The following is a 13630-nucleotide window of genomic DNA, read 5'->3' as shown; positions in this document are numbered from 1 at the left end:
TAATTATTTTTATTGTCCAACAAAATTATTTTTATATATCTACTTAAATTTTAAAATACTTAATTTTTTTCCCTGTGTGGCAATATTTATATATTTTTAAAATAGAGGTAATTTTTCATTGCTACGCGACTTGTTTGAATAAACGAATAAACGCCATTTTCAGTCTCATTTGTTGGTAGTTGAAACTTGTGTTGTAAACGCAAATAAAACCGGGTTTCGCGGTTGACGCGGAATAAATTGCAGTCGAACGATACGTCATTTAGGAGAGCGCAGTTGCAGCGGAACACGTTGCAACGAGACTCTAATGACGATACAGCTAGGGTGGGCATGAGATATGATGTGAGGAGAAAGTGTTTTACGATGAAATCCGATGCTTGATAATAATCGCGTTTGACCGGCATATTCGATGCACTTTCCAGCTGTGCAATATCATAACAAAGCCTTACATTAGCATTACCGTGCCGCGGACTCCCGTCTTCCATTGGTATCAATTTATCCGAGCTAGCAGTTATTGATTGCGCTAATTGGTAATCTTTTGATGCATTCATTCTCAATTATAGAGTCAAACGAGATGCGGTAGCTTTGCATAAAAAGATTACTTCAATATGATATCAATATCTTCCAATCTAATGAGTCTGAAATATTTTTCATACATTATATGTACTGGTTTTTTATTTACGCATCATGTGATTAACATACAATAATAAATCGAGAGAGAAAGAGAGAGGGCTCAAATATAGAAACAAATATGAGAAATAAATAAATAATATGTAAATTAGTATTGCGTAAATATTCAACATTTTATTCAAAATTCATATTTATATAAACTTTATATTGGATGTAATTTAATGGAAATAAAAAATGTAGCAATTGCTGATTCGCGCGCGATACAATTAATAATGTTTTAAACAACTGTGGAAAATATCTCGATTCGTCTTTCATAATCTTGTCACTATGTCTTTGCGTATATATGTATCGCTTTCAGAAGATTGATCTTTCATGTTAATTATAATATCGATCGCGTTAATGGCCGAACCGGCGAATCGCATAATCGGACATAATTGCGTAATGACCGAGGACTTATTACGATTCATTACGGTCTACCGCTGTCAGAGGCTTGAGTCCTCGTAAATTATAAGTCTGTAACGTTCGACAGAACCGATTCTCATGTGCGACACGTTCTCGTCGGGCCATTTAAGCTGCATAATAAGTAGTCCACGAAATGATCCTTTCTATATAAGGCGACGGACTTTAAAGCATCTCAATCAATCGTTCGACATATAAGAAAAAAGCAGTTTCCATATTTGACATTAACATAAAAAAAAACATATCTAGATTGTATAAAAATATCCTCCTAATTTATTTCGATATTGGATCGTAAATGTATTTAATCTTTAGAGAGCAGGGATTTATTTTCAAAATTTCACAACGTTAACAAAATATGTACTATTTCTGCGTCATTATAATGGCTTTTCCGTCTTATATAAAAGTTAAGATATTAATTTATTTCACGTTTGTTAACAATATTCAATAAAATCATTTCCATAACGCTAGCTTACAACTCTATACATATATGTATGATAATCGATTTATAATATTTGTATTCTATTGGCAACAAATAAAAAGGCTATTGTTATCTGCTGCATTTTATTACAATTCACTACACTCTCATCCTTTTATCTTGTTTATGCTTCTTGCAATTTTTTTTCAGTCTCTTACGTGCCGGGTTTTTTTCTGTCCCTTTTTGTGATTTCATCGATGTAGCATCTCGAGAACAGACGCGGTTTCATTACAGAAATATCGCAGGGAGCATTTTCTGTGCCTCTAGAAAAATGCTCTGGAAAAAAGCATCATCGATGTACATAAAAGAAGAGAAAAAAGAGAAAAAAAAGATCGAGACATATCGCAATTGCACTGCTGACGTTGTGCCGCAGATATTTTCTTATCGCGGAAAACCGAGAATGCCATGCGGATGAGAAATAAAATCGCTACGAAGATAAAATGACAGAAACGTGAGTGACTATACGCGATTGCGAGGGAACACAGAAGAAATTCGGATATATGAAAAATGCGGAAACACGAGACATGGTCACCGGCTCTTGTAAGTTTCTCTCTCGGTCTAACTAAAAAATCTAAGTAAAAACTTCTCGCCAATGTATTATGTTTTCAAGCGCGACATTTCTCGTCGAGCGTGATTTTCTGACCGACAGAAAGTTCGGCGTGAGTATTCGCTCGGGAATAGACGTGGAAAATGGGAGAAGTTTATATCTTCGCGGCGAATTTTTAATTCGACTCGATGGGAATAGAAGATGAACTTCGAAAGTTATTATTACGTAAGTTTGAAATTTTAATTTTACTGGGCCAGAGATAGCAATGAAAATTAAAAATTCTATTTGCATTTACGTGAATGATATGTGAAAAGAACGATTTTATCGAAGTATTTAAAATTTTAGATACACTATTAAATCCATATATCCCATTATACCACAATTTGAGTTATTTTTAATCATTTTTATATAGTGATATTTTTATATTATTTGCCATTAGTTTTACTAAAAATATCGTTAATTTAAGTAAAACAATGGAATTGAATAATTTACTTCAAGAAAATATAAATATATTAAATTTGACTCAAATTTATAGTTTATTATTTAAAAGGAGATACGTTAATATGGACGTTGTGTTTACTTTGAAATAAATCATAGAAATAGAATGATTTACATTTTGACACGCAGAAATTAACAAAATGTTATTTTTAATCAACTTAAGGGATTAGATTATCATTGCTCCTTTAGTATCTAATAGTGACAAATCTAAAAATAATTTGTTTGACCATAAAGATAATTATGTAGGACTCAAATTGGATGATAGAATATCCTAGAACTTTTTGCAGCATTGCTCATCGTGAAATTTTGAAATTTTTACAAAATTATTTTGATGGCCCAATCAAATTATTTTCAAAATCATTTAATTAAATTTTTAGATACTTCAGCAAAACTGTTCTTTTCGTGTTCCATTTAACTATACTACTATATATACGTTTCAAACTATGGTTTTCATAAAACTTAACTTTTAAAAATTCTTACTTTATTATTTGCTTATAATACAAAAGCATTGAAGTCTTTCTCTTGAAAAAGGAATCTATGTTAAACCGATAAAAAAGATTCATGCATGAAACATCTTATGTGCACAATAAAATTTTCCTTGAAATAGAAATTACGTCGCTTTTTCAAGTTGCAAGAAAAAGAAACGTTTTACGAGAGGGATGAAGATTCTGCATGCGAATGGAGGCACAGATGACGACACGCGTGTCCGACTGCCGCATTAGAGATACGCCAAGGGGTGGCTTTCGTACGAGTAAATCGCGACAGCTCAGCACTATGAAGAAGCGAGGAGAGGAAGGAAACGAGAAAAGACAGAGAGACAGAGGAAGCCCAAAGGGACGAAGGAGGTCTTGAGATCCGACATGCTTCGCACTAGTACTTGTGTCTCCTCGTCTTGTAGGAATTTCAGAGGACTTTCGTTGACTCCTTGTTTTCCTTCTTTTTGATCCTCTCTCGAAGCTGCCTTCATTTTTCTCGCAGTATTCAATACAGTTGGCGGGATGCTGGTTGAATTTAAGAACCGACCATCAAGAATTGAGACGCAACCATTTTTTTCTATGCCAAGAAAATAATAAATGTATCTAGTAACGCGTTTAGGGAACTTTTTAATATCTTTATTTTTATATTCTCAAACTGCTCGAAACTGCTAATTAATATTAGATCACAAATAAGTATGCTTCTTACAAAGAAAAATAACAACAATTTCCTTGAATTACAAAAAACTAGTAATTTTGTTAAAAAATAATTAGATAGTCTGGAACTCATTTCGCGCGACATTTACGTTTATAAATTGGTCTCTGCCTTTCTCAGAGTTTCGTTCCTCACCCCTCATCCCTTGTCAACCCTTGTCGCACATATCCTTCCTACGAAATGTTCCCACGAATTATCCACCACCCTTGAAAATGCCCTTTTCCATCCTTTTGCAAAAGCACTTTACTCTCACGGCAATTGTCTGGGAAGTTCAGTCAGTATCACATAATAATACAACGCGGATCTGTCTCGTCGGTGAAACGATCTAGATAAGGAACGAAGCGCCAGTAACGGACGCGAAAGATTTGTTTTTATCTTGCACTCCGGGAAAACGTCGAGTAAGATTGCTGTTCGAGGGAGAAAAACTGCACTGTTCCGTGCTGGATAATCGCAAAGATCACGAAGGGATGTGTATTACTCCTGGGAGACGGCAACCTTACTAGAACTATGTGAGAAGGGTCAGGTGCCGTCTTAGTTTTTACGAAGGGGCGGAAGTTAGTCGCTTTAAAGAAATGAACTTTAAAAGAAAATACTACTTCGAGATAAATTTTTGCACTACTAGTTTAGTATGAGTTTACTCTGAGTATCGAAAAGTTTGTTGTTTCCGAGATAGACGCTCTGGATTGTACTTTTCTCCTTGAATCACATTGAGAAAAAAATCTTCGTGTTTGTGGCTATAATTATATAGTAAAATAATTAAAAACTCCATTATAGTTATTATTACTATATGCTATAATTAATAATAATAATTATATTTATAGTTTTCTAAAAAATACTCTTAGGCATTGAAAATTATAATTGAATTGTGGTAATTACAATCATTTTTCCTCTTACAAATTTTCACACACAGTATTGAATATTTATTTATTAATATAATCATAAAAATTCCCCGTAAACGTTCATTTATTTAATGAAAAAATTAATTTCTTAAATTATTCCTTATGTGTGCTTGTTATTTAACGCAAAAAGAAGTAAAAAAGCTAACAAGTCTCAAACCATTCTACGAAAATATTATCAATATTGCGTTTAATGGCACGAAAAAATTATGAACATCAATAATATCGCAACAATTAATAAAAACATCTCTGATAAAACAATTACAAATAGACCAGAAACTTTCACATCAAGTTTCATCTGATGACTTTTCCTTGTCGGGAGTTTCCAAGAGCAGACAATCACGTGCTCTTTATGGTCACTAAACGAATCGTAGCCCCTTCCGCAAAAGGGGCGGAAAACCTCCTTCCACCATCCTCAAGAGAAGTCTCGCGAACGCAGTCTCCGATCTCCCAGGATAACCTTCCACCCACTCGATCCTAAGTCAAAGCTCTCGACTGCACCCACGGGATATATTCTTCTTTCCCTGCTCAGACGATTTCCTTCGCGAGATTAAATCCTAAAAGCTTTTAATTAGATACGTAAAGGAAAAGAAAACGTTCATAAGAAAGGAAAAGAAATAATGTAAATTTTTATTGACGATAAGCAGACGTGTCCTTGCAAGAACCAATGCGCCATAAAACATTTTATTATGCAACCTGGAGTTGTGCGAGATTTAATTTATTCGAGTTGAGGTATTCTCTTCGAGTAGTCGAGAATTTTTCTCGCAGGAAATATCGACGTGGTAAAAGAAAAAAAACGATAATAATAGTCACAATTGTTATCGTCATTGAACCGGGCATATTCAGACGCTGACAATACCTTTAAAAGGGTGCGAATGAGGATGCGCACTCGGCCCTTCCTTGCAGCCGCACTGCACCGGCACTGCACTGCAGTGCGGTGCTGTAACTTACACGTACTTCGCTCTTAAAAGAAGAGGAAGTCAAAGTTAGAATCGTGTCGATTAAACCGCCGTGCTTCGCAGCCATCCCTTTTCTCGTGCGAACAAAGAACATTTCCAGATCTCATTTCTCTCTTTTTTCGCTAGAATCGTGAACCAAGGAAAACTTCGATCATCAGGTTGAAAATGCGACATCAGGATATTTCGGATCATTAAGCTCGAAAATTACGACACTCCGCCCGTGGGCGTTGTCAAATTATGACGCTTCGAAGTTTGGGAAGCTCCGCGACCGTATATACACGTTCGCCAATCGTGGGAACGAACCTTCGTTAAGGTTCACCACACCACTGCTCAAGTCAGGGTCACTTAATCGCGTTAACTGCAATTTGGGACATATTCTTAGTCCCCTTATTAATTTACGTTCCAAAAATAATATATTAAATAAAATAATGCAATATATATATTAAGATATAATCTCTTTATACATATTAATAAATGTTTAAGTTTTACGTTTAAAAAGTACCTTCCTGATAAATTTTTGTAAATAATAAAAACACTAGAAGCGCAGGCGTATCTTTAAAAATCTTTAAATTGTATAGCTAACAACTAGAATAATCACAGAATAAATTGCATTCTGATGTCAAATAAAGTTACTTGAATTACACGTCATATTTTATGTAATTCTAAAATGTGTGTGAATTTTATTTTTTCCTCTTTTATAATTTTTTTGCTAATACAAATAAATTAAACAGCTAAGAGATTAAACAATTTTTGAAATTTTTCCTCTCATGTATACGTAAAAACTTTACTTACACAAACTTATAAAAACTTCACATTGTAAATCCAAGAATAAATGTAATAAGTTCCTACATATATGTGTGTAATTTAGTTTTCCGTGTACAAATAATATTATACAAAAATAAATTTATATATTTAACATGTAATATAGTATTGTTCTTATACAGAGAAAACTAAATCACCTACATATGTAAAAGCACTTATTACACGCAAGGAGTGCACTTAGTCATTCGTTTTCCTTTCTAACTCTCTAGAAAATTAAATAGTTATTACATAATGTAATTTTAATATCAACGCGATAAAATTTATCAATAAAATATCTAAATACTAGATATCAAAGTAGCAATCTTATTACGTGTACAAATTCCCTTGAACCGTGAACATGACGAAGAAGCGACTCCAGCTTTCTAGCGGGTTATCTGATCACCGGAAGCGCGCGACGTAATGGGAACGTTAAGGTATACCGCTACGTGCGTTTCCGCCGAGTATTCGTCGCAATTTAATGTCTACAGTCGCGGAAAATCGCAAGACGCGTACAGCCTCTTCATTTCTAGCGCCTACGGATTCATTCATTGCACCGCCCGGCTTATTATTCTCTCGTCGAGCTTTTTTCCGCGCGAGGTCACGAGCCACGTAATAGCCGCAAGGAGGAGCGCCTCTTTTAGAAATTGCCAGGAGAAATTCATGGAGAAATTGCGAGGAGACTTATGCCAGAGCTCAATGTACCGACCTGTAGGGATCTTTGAATCCTATCGACGAAAGGAATCTTTTAGCTCAAATTACGGTCGATCACACCGTACGAGCGAGATATTTTTGCGGAGAAAGTAGACAAATAGTTCCTGATTAGCGACTATAATGGCATGCTGGTGTACCATGTGATAACGACGAGCAATATAGCGAGCGAACTCTGACGGAAAATATTTTATTATAATAAGAGCATTAATGATAATAAGAAAATATTTTTATACTTGAAAGTTTAATCTATATGCTAATATTTTTATAATTAGAATAATAATATTCTCTAATCCAGCAAACAAAGCATCATGTTTACGTTAAAAATGTCAAGTTTTCATTCTAATTATAAATTAATATATGAATTAAATTGATTCTCAAATACAATAAATTGATTGTAAAGTATAACAATTTGCTATTGTTATCATTAATATGAATTGTATTATTATCCGTCAAATAATCTGCCCCCTATTGTTAGTTATTATTACGTGTTATATCGGCGTTATAGTCGCTAACCCAGCAAACAAGCTAACGTTATTTGTCGTCATTTTGACGTTAAAGATTACATCAATGACGTCATTATTCTAACTCAACAAACAAGCTGACGTTACATGTCATTATTTTAACGTAAAATACATCAATGATGACGAGTTACGTCAGCTCGTTTGTTGAATTAGAATAATGCTTATTATTTAAATTATAAAATATCATTAGCATATAGATTAAATTGATTGAAATATAACAATTTCCTATTATTGTCATTTATATGAAAATATTATTTCTTAAATAATCCGCTGTTTATTGGTTGAACATGCTTATTATTTATTCGTTGAACAGGCTTAGATTATAAAAGAAAAGTAAGTTGCATTCCATTATTAAATAAAAATTAGAATAGTGTATACTAGAAAAACGAAATAAACCGATAATACTTTTATTTAATCTACTGAGATATTCTTAAATTCTCATTAAAAAGTCATAATCAATATAGTATAATACGTATGCATTATGCAAAGTGCGAGAGAGAATTTTACTTTTCAAAATGGCAGTTAGCCTTGCAGTCAATACGGGATTGACATAGAAGATTGAATTTGTTACTCCACAAATGTCATATTGACTTTTTACTTAAGTTGAGAAAATAGAGTATTAATTTTCTTTCTATCGTAGTTCTTATCGTACGAGTTTTCCATTTATAGACTTTCTCTTTTATAGTTTCTCATAGATAAAGAAAAAATTCGATTATTAATATGTGCTATTTTATGTCTTTGCCATAACTTCTTATATTGAAACATTTATAAACCTATATATTATAGAAAAATAATACGATAAAATATTAATTACTTGAGTTCAAGTATTTTATATATCCGCAAATATATCATAAGTTCATCACAAGCATCAAAATATATTTTTAATAAGTTTAATACTTCGATCAAGATTATTAAATTAAAATAATTTCAATTTGCTTATTATATGTACAAAGTCGTTATTTTGATTTTTATTATTTAATTCTTCAACAGAAAAATTCTCCCCTTTGTGTACATGATAATATAAAATTTTTTTCAAAATTTGTAATAAGTTTATTTTAGGACTATTATCAAGAAAATACTCTTTGTTAAAGATAACGATTGCTTAAAAATAAATCGTTATTTAAAAGAAAAAAGAATAAATTTAGTAATCACTTTCTTAGCCGTAGACTAACATTTTTCTGTGTGCATTAATTTTAACATTAATTTTAATATTTATTTTCATCATAGAAAACATCCTAGTTGTTAAAAATCTTAAAAAATATTCTACATAATTTTGTAAATTTTTTCCTGTTATTTCATGCATGTACGATTCGAAACGAGATGTCAAGGTGATAACGCTGTCGAAGCGACAAATATCAGAAAAAAGAATCTTGATATATATAAAGAAGAGATGATCAAGTGTGACATATTTGAAAGCTTAGATTTAAATCCTCCGAAGTCTCCAATTTCCGTCTTATCTTTCGCGTGTACCATTCGAAGCATCCAACGTTTCGAATGTATCCGAAAAGAAAAAGATCACGGTTTTCAAACTATGCGACCTAATAAAAATCCGATTCGAATCCTTCGACACTCCAAATATTTGAACGATTCCAATCTCCACACGCTCCGGATTACAAGCTGCTCGCCGAACATCACGCGGATACGTCGCCGAATTCAATCACGTCGTATTTGTCGAATACCCGCGATCCCAAGCCTATCTAATCTTGCAAATTCTCCAGATCGCGAAACCTCGCTACCTCGGAGAAAACCTCTCACCGAGGAAAGACGCATCTCGCGACGCATCACGCACACCCTGCCTACTCCTCCGAGTTTCAACCCTTTTCGCACAAAATCATACCTTTTTCTCCATCGAACGTCATCCCCCATCGGTTTCGACGTGTGCTGTGCAGCTACCACCTGGCAGATTCACAATTTTCTCAACTGTTCACAGAAATGTAATTACGTACTCGCATTTGATGTACTCACGCACTATCTCTGATCGTGCGATCACGCTCGTGACACGAGCGGGTGAGCTGAAAAAAAAAAACGGAGCAAGCTACCTCCGAACACGATGGTAGCTCGACAGAGACTGAGCACTACTGCCGGCTACCGAGAGAGGATAGTGGGAGGTCGGCAGGGCCGTAGGGAAAGGGTGCCTCGGCTCGATGTACGTGCGATGCGCCCCGAAGGGATATCGATATCAAGGGAATGTCCTCTCTGCGAATTACCGGATTTTTGCAGAACACATGGGAGAGGTTAAATGCCGCTATCGCCGCTCTCGGCAGTCACGTGCACCGAATAGGGTAGAACTCCACAGGAAGTCCGCATCGTTTACGTTTTCCCGTATATAAATGGCGTTTAGGAAATTTCCGGCGTAAAGATAGAATAGAAAATATTTATTTCTTTTATTAAGGATATTGATTTAATCGATAAATTGTGAGTAAAGGAAAACGCACATATTAAAAAGATATTTAACGATTACGAATTATGTAAAAAATAGAAGGTACGCAAAATTGAAACATAAATACAACAGAGAATAATTATAAAGATTGCACTTTTTTTCAAACTCACATATTTACGTCATTTTCGAAAGTATGATAATTTTTCTCTGTTGAAGTCGAATTAAGTTTTATGCAACTGATATTTTCCTCTTGTTAATCGGCACATCCCGTCTCTAAAATACCGTTGAAGTAATTTAAGGGACGCCTCAAAATTTCGAATTATTAAATCGACAATGCATGCAGCCACATTAAACAGTTTTTCATACGCTACCCGAAATCTGTACCCCGTTGTTTACGTTCTTTTTATCGTTCCTCGATTGCAACGATACATGCAACAAATCCTGCATCGCCCACGCAATTTCACGCGGTCACGTCATCGTCGTTTGTCCGTCCGTTCGTTCGGACGACGTGTGCGTGTAATCGCCGTCGGGTCCAAAAAGGAAAAAAAGCCGCATCATAAAATCCGCACGCCCTTGTTCCTGCGCGCGATGTCACTCACTCGGTCGAAGGGATCATCCGGGGGACTCTCCCTTCGTATCGCCCTTCTTTGGAGGGTGGCGTTTCTGCACTCCCTCCCCGCCATGCATCCGATTAGCATACGGCCGGTCGGCTTGCGTTGGCGATGTCTTGATGAAGCAGAAAATCGAGGCTCCAAGTGATGGTCCATGTACAGAATAAGCTCGCTTATGTGGCTTACAAAACACTGCGCAAAAGAGCAATAAAATGATAGCGCGAGAGATTTCGTATTTATAAACACTGCTCGCAAGGATCACTCAAACGACTGCGTTTTGAATTATAACTATTTTAAATCCACATTTATAATTATATATTCCCGTTGTTATTTATTATTACACTTATTAGATCCTATTGTTGTTATTTCGAAACCCTGTTATTCTTGTCATTATATAGAATTCTGCAACATTTTCAGATTATAAAATATTTATTAATTATAAAATATTTATTAAATATTTATAAATTATTGTCCGATTATTAATTCTCTAAAAGGTTATTGAATTTCTTTTATCTTTGATTTTAGATTATTGAATTATCAGATCCAAATACATACAAAAGAGCAAATGACGATAGCCTGAGAGATTTTGTATTTATAAATCTCGACTCCGGTCGTTTATTAGAATTATTTAAACGATCGTTGCATTTCAGATTATAGTTATGTTAAATTCACATTTATATTTATACACGTCTATTATTATTGCATTTCATTATTAGATGCTATTTTTGTAACTTTAGAATCCTGTTATTCTCATTATTGCAAGACACTTTCAGGTCGTAAAGTAATTATTAAGATTAATGAAATCGTCCAATTATAAACATTTATTATTTATTACATTTATCAAATCTATTTTTGTCATTTTTGAAATCTTGCTCTTATTATTTTAAAATTTCGTAATGTTTTCAGGTCATAAAATAATTATTATTGTTATTGAAATCGCTTCCAAATATTAATTCCTTGGAGATTCATTAGTTCTCATTTCCTCGATTTTAGATTATTGATCTAATTATAATATACAATCAGACCTAAGCGTGCACTTCCATAATGTGAGCTACATTATGATTAAAACGTAGTACCGCAGTTCCGTAATTCCTGTGTGTCTAGCTCATTAATTAGATTCATTGTTATGCTACGATAATTTGCGTATTCATACGGATTATTCGACCGTTCAACATATATATTGACATATAATTAGACATTTTTGGAGCAATACAAGAAGAAAAAGAATTTATTTTTCGTTCTAATGTTAGAAACATGATGTGGAGACGAATTATAATAGAATTCTAGTTGAGAATTATAAAATTAAATAGTAATAAAATTCTAGAACGCTATTTAATTTTAATTATATTGAAATTCTATAGTTGAGTAGCCACAATTCTGATTGATATAATCAGAATCTTTTGGTTTATCCATTTGTCTCAGCGTGTTGATAGGCATGATTTATGAGTTGCAACATATAACAATTCCAATTTTCCACTACATCTACATAATTAAATGTTTGACCGCGTGGTAACAGATCAATAAGACAATAATTGACAGTTTAACATGGCAAGAGAAATCACGTTTTTTGATATGGATATCTTTAACCCCGCCTAACGTCTGTCTAACCGATCGTCCTGTAGAAAATAAAGATAAAGCGCATCTACTTCGGTCAGCTCGTGAGCCAGTTACGCCATTCCTGAAATTGATCGTGATTGATCGACCATTAATTTTTTTATCTAATAACGAAGAGTGGCGCAACCGATAATAGATGCGGGCTAGTTAAAGTGCGAGGCGCTTTTCGAAGTTTCGCTAAAGCGATTATGCTCTCATCGGAAATTCGACGTAATGTTATCGAGTTTCGTTAAAATTCACTTATACGGAAAAAAAATGATTTAACCTTCATTCGCGTCTATATCTAAATTTGCTTCGCCTGAAAAATGCATTTTGCCTCAGTGTAACTTACTATTTAAAATTGAGAATCAAATCAAAGTTTTAATGGCATCTATTATTAATACAAAACTCGATAAGTGACGTTATTTGATGTGAATCATTTATATTTAATTATCTAAACATTGGTTAATCTTTCAGGCTCTTAATAAAAATGTAGAACGGTAGATAATTATTTTCTGTGTGTATAATAAATACGAAATGATTTCGACACAAAAGACATTTCATTATTTAAACGGAACTACGTCGATCGAACTCTTATTACTCTACTTTGTGCCTATCAATGCGTGCGTAACGGTGAATTTGTAACAATGGCGTTACGTGAGTTGGCTATCCTTAATATCCGAGCTGTTCAAATTTATTTCACCGCACGCGCTATTATTCAGCTTGCTTTCTCTGACGGCCTGCACTTGTCCGTATAAAATCCTACTTTTCAGCATAAAAAAAGAATTCCACCGCCATCAAACGGCTTTTACGAGAGCCGTAAAGTTACGGGGTGTAACGCCGGAGGGTTGCGTACGTATATAAGTACGTAGCTAGTTCGCGTGCATGTATCTGAAAAGGTTCAGCTAGTTGAAATAAAAAGGAAATCCAATAACGCAAACTAACGAAAGCTCACACTTACGATATGTATTTCGAGAACGATTTCTCGTTTTATGCGAGGAAATAAACGTCCAAAAAATGCTTGTAGTCGCCACGGAAATTCTATACTCCTAGAACTCAGGCCTTTTACCGTGAGACGATACTTTTATGGAAAAACGTGTATCATATATCTCTTTTTACCTGATGGAGAAATAGCTACGGTATTTCTAGAGTTAAACGTGACGCAGTCGAGGATCAACGTCCATAAATCAAACCGACCGCGGATTCGAGGCCTGCCGGCAACATGCGAGTTTGGCTGGGCAAACGAGAATGTATCCGTAGATGTCGTAAAATTGATATTTATCCTGGCTGGTATCCAGCACGGAAGCTGCGCCAGCTTTTCCGCGGATAATGCGCCGCGCGGCATGATTATATCGTTCCGGAAA

The 13630-nt window shown here is 34.4% G+C and overlaps 1 protein-coding gene across 9 annotated transcripts in view; it reads right to left on the bottom strand.

The window, feature by feature from the left end:
* LOC105149556 (hypothetical protein) overlaps positions 1-13630 on the bottom strand; it is a 165690-nt gene that overhangs the window by 58119 nt on the left and 93941 nt on the right. For 2 of the 9 annotated variants that reach the window (XM_087411993.1, XM_011062055.2), the window contains exon 1: positions 9520-11024. The exons of 6 other annotated variants lie outside the window; for them this stretch is intronic. The gene's annotated coding sequence lies outside the window, so the exon portion shown is untranslated. Of the gene's footprint in view, positions 1-9519; positions 11025-13630 lie in introns of those variants that run through there. One more of the 9 variants, XM_087411994.1, reaches the window with a different exon arrangement.

Source organism: Acromyrmex echinatior, chromosome 12 (genome assembly GCF_024713525.1).
Source record: "Acromyrmex echinatior isolate Ae372 chromosome 12, ASM2471352v2, whole genome shotgun sequence".
In the NCBI taxonomy this organism is placed as follows: Eukaryota; Metazoa; Arthropoda; class Insecta; order Hymenoptera; family Formicidae; genus Acromyrmex; species Acromyrmex echinatior.
This window is presented reverse-complemented; position numbering and strand designations above follow the sequence as displayed.